The sequence below is a fragment of the Amblyomma maculatum genome, chromosome 11, assembly GCF_055883805.1.
Source record: "Amblyomma maculatum isolate TAMU_Amacu chromosome 11, ASM5588380v1, whole genome shotgun sequence".
In the NCBI taxonomy this organism is placed as follows: Eukaryota; Metazoa; Arthropoda; class Arachnida; order Ixodida; family Ixodidae; genus Amblyomma; species Amblyomma maculatum.
In genome coordinates this window covers 99,294,250-99,298,712 of record NC_139354.1, presented here as the reverse complement: position 1 = coordinate 99,298,712, position 4,463 = coordinate 99,294,250, and positions in this window count along the sequence as shown.

Here is a 4,463-nt window from a genome sequence, read left to right as displayed (position 1 = left end):
GGATCAAACCCGTTGCTATCCAAGGCATCAAGAATTTTTTCTCGTGTCTTTACTCACAAGGAGATAATATTGCGCTTGTATAACGCTTGTATCCTATAAGGATATACGTGTCCAACAAAGTGTGAGTAGTGGTTTTTAAAGTTGATGAAAAAAAAAGAAACAGACGAAAGAGAACAATTCCGGGGACGTATGCCTCAAGCAACAGCGACTTACGTTGCCTCATTGCGCTATTGATATTCTTGTTACGAATGACCGGCGTAAACTGGACCTTATTTGTTGGTGCCATCACGCGTTTTGATAATAGATGTGCTCGACTAGAATATCTTTTTCTGTCTGCACGAGATTTCTTCGGCCTTTTTGTTCAAGACTATCAAGTAATTATGCAGCCACGAAGCCATCACCAACAGCATAGTAAACGCATGCATTTTTGTAACCTACTTCGCCTGCTTAAATGAGCCATCCTGCCTTTTCGACCACTTTCCGCCCATATGATCGCATTAGAGCTTTAGGACACTCTTGTTTCGTCACTCCCACACACGTATAAAGGAGTGCAGAAAAGTCATGATTCTGCCATAAAGTATAAACGAAGCTGAGGCCTGGAGACAGCGTTTCTTCTTTATAACCTTATGGGGTTCATATTCAAAAGCCAAATGTTAGAGTACACAACGTGAAATCGGGAGCCTCTTGAATCGGCTCTGTTTGTTTTAATAAAAAACTCCACTTGTGTAAATATATTTGTCACCAAAATACTTTTGTGGTGAGACCGAGGTCGAGCCATGGCTGCATGATATCTGATGGTGTGCTCTGCGCTGCGTATTTTTTACTGTCTTTGTTCTCGTGCGTAACAATATAATTTGTGCTCATTTATATTGATTTTCGAAACATATATGCGTAATCAGCGTGGATATAGCTTTACTTAACTGCAAAATATCGAAATGTGAAAAAAGAAGCATCCTCGTGGCCAAGTGGCAACATATCTGATTCGAGTTCTGAAGGTTTCCAGTGAAGTTCTCACCAATCACACGTGTATTTGATCAAGGCTAAGTGGACACATGCTGTGGCCCCGCATTGCTTCGGAAGCTATTTGATTAACCTGTCCAATATGAGTAGAGACGAAGCGAAATAGGTTTGTATATCTTCAACATTCTTCTAATATATGTGTGTGCAATAGGATTGCACATTTGTGCTACACGCTATGAGTTGTAGGTATTTTTGCCTTGCTCATTGTCGACGGCTAACAATGCACGCTTGAATCACAAAGGCTCACCTGTGTATATCGGTACTCGATGAATATATCACATAAGGAAATCGCCTTTCTCGATAGTCTTGTTTGAGTCGCTTCTTATTAAAGTAAAAGCCTTTATAGGCTCCTCACTGTGAGCGGTATCTGTGCGTTTGCTAGATGTGCCCGCGAGATTCCGCAGCCTTTCTTGAGACATCAGCATTGTTATATTTAATCGATAAGAAAAAACACATACTCCACAGAGATTCGAATTTCTACCCCTTCGATAAACTGCCGAAAGCCTTATCCAACTACGCCGTGTCGGCGACGTGAGAAATATACTTCAGTTCTCGTTGTCTAGCGTTCTTGATATGACCATAGCAACATAGGGGCACAACTACGACACCTTCAACCCCGTGTCCATGAGGTCGCCTGGCGAAAGTCATCTGCCGCCGGCTATGAAGGCCAAGGCGCCCCAACGACCGAACGTCATTGTTGCCTAGTGGACGTACTCACCTTGAATCAGACATAGAAGAAGCACTGTGTCGTCAGGGTTCGGAAAACTAAACTTTACAGTAGTATCAGCCACAAAGGCAGTCACCTTATCAGAAGTAAGGGGTCTTATGTGGCTGAGGCATTTTTTCCTCGTCTTTAGTGCATTTCCGTCTGTATATATGCTTCGTGTTCAAAATAAAATTTAGTTTCCATTTAGCGTTGTTTCCTGCGTCTCTCTCTCTCGCCCCTGTCTTATAGGCGCCTTCGCCTTCACCAGAATCAAAAAGCCCGAATTTTATTTTCCTGTAAATATTTTAGAGCAATTGCAAGTATCTCGATAAGTTGAGACTGTGGGGGAGATGTCAGCCTTAATATATTTATCCAGGACATTTTTGCACACAATGTCTAGGCATTCACCAAGTATACTTAGTAATAGTCTTTTGACACTGCCTTTCATAACTGAGCCTAACTGCACCTAGGCGTTCTAAAATAAATCGAAAATAAAATAATTAGTGTGTTGTTGAATTTCAGGACGACGGCTTTTCTTAGTTCTAAGACACTTTTCTGGCACCGTCTCAATGAAGTGCAGTAGGCCAGACTTTCACCGGAAACAAAAATAGCATATGTGAATGAATAACGGGTCCTATTACATTCTGACCTGTACTCTAACTTGTTGAAAGTAAATGCTACTGTCCCTGCTGTTTATTACACTTCGCTTTCAGGTTTTCGACACAAAGAAGAAATTATGGTTGTACAAGACGACTAAAAAACACGCTGAAACGCAGGACTCTCCTCTGCAATGCGTCTACCTGAAAACAATAAACATCTCAAATATAGACGTCTTCTTTGTAAAAAAGTTCTTCAATAAAGGCGCTTGGTAAGCAATTGTATTCTGCTTAATTTATTAAACGATAAGCTGGATCGTACTTTTGCAGCATGAGGAGGGCAGCTGTTATTGTTCCTGAAGACCAGACCAGGGGCTTGTACATATCGCTCACATTTCTTTGCACATAAAGTTACGTCCAGGTGGTGATAACCTCAGAGCTAGACAAGATAAAGCAATGAAACAGTATAGGGCTCTCAGTTTCATTTCTCGTCTTGAAAGCCTTAGTTCATCATCTGAAGGCATCGGGGAGCTCAGGAAGATACCATGTTTGCCAAACACAAAACATCCTGGATACCTCCAATGGAGCTTAAGTTTCCGCATATGCCCCGCATTTTTAATCTGGCAGCGCTCTATAGGAAAATGCTGCGCTGTTGTTGGTGGAGTCATATGTTTCAAAGTCTCCATCACTTTGATTTGTCTTTTATTACTGCAAATTAGTAAAATGAGAAGGCCTGTACAAGCATCTGGTGGAAAGCAAGTTTGTAATGTGGGAAGCTCAACAGAACAGTATTCATTTCTGCCTCAGTATTTGTCGATATTTTATTGAAAAACGTGTGCGCTAAACATCTACCTTTTTGAATATGTCTTCAAATACCGTAAGAGAGTTGAGCTTCAATTGTTTGCAATTGATGAAAGTTAACTTTTATATAATATGCATGGTGATGGATATAGAGCGCTTTGAAGACAAGGACGAAAAAAATAGTGATATCTGTTTTTCCTCGTCTGCAAAGTGCTGCATTTTCATCAGGAGAAACCAAATCGAGCATCTGCCCTGATCAAATGCATGACAACACCGCAAAGAAATGTTACTTTCTTTAACGAATAACTGAACTGCTTCGGAAACGTTACAACCAGCATGAAAACAAATCTGTTTTATAAAGTTAACTTGCCTCAAGGAATGCCTCAAAGATCTTAGACTGTCTTCCTAATGCTTCATTTATTCGATCTGATAGGCTGACTACGAATCTTATGGGAACATTTACTGCGAAGACACCCCCACCACCGGACACAATGATGGTTTATGTCCTAATAGGTGAGACGACTTATTTGGAGCTTGAAAGCAACTGCTTGGTGCTTGCTAACAAGGTGCTCGCTACAAGTATTAGGAAATTATTGCTACACTACAAAAAATTGTTTGCAAGTTAATTTAAAGAACACAATTATGGAAAACAAATAAAAATTATAAAAGTGTATTCAGAATTCTTGACGTTACTAAGAACTCGATATTTAAAACTTTCAAATGAAGATACAAAATTCGGGTAAATAAATCAAACTGGTTAAGCTTTAATAAAACTGTTGTTAAATTTAACCCTTATCACTCATCAGCGAAGTACATTAAAACCTTTTGGAGCTCCCAAATAGTGAAAAAAGGCCTGCCCAAATAAGACTGCATGAATACTTTAGCTGAACTGCACACATTGTTCCTAGTGTATGCTTCGAGAGAAAACAGCTACTGCTCACAGTATTTGGGTTTCTCTTGTGACCTTTAGAAAAGCAAATGATAAAACAGAAGCTCTTGAAAATATGAGGGAAAAATAGTGTTTAGTATACAGAATTCAGATACGGAATGAAAAAACGCTATCATTGCCAGAGCTAGATAAAGATAATTAACATGCGGTTCTCGCGCCCACGAGGTCAATAGTTATTGACCGCACTCGGCTGGCGCTTCAAGGGGAAGGTGTTCGGTTCCGAGAGGAAGATGTATTTCCTTAAATGTGAAATGCAAAGGTTTACGGAGAAACTGGATGGTCTTTGAATTGGAATATGGGCTATCTTTGATTTGTTTATGGATTGGGTTGTGGGCTAATACATTGGATTGTAGATTGTGTTCGTATGGCTTTTGATCTGTCGCGTCGGACT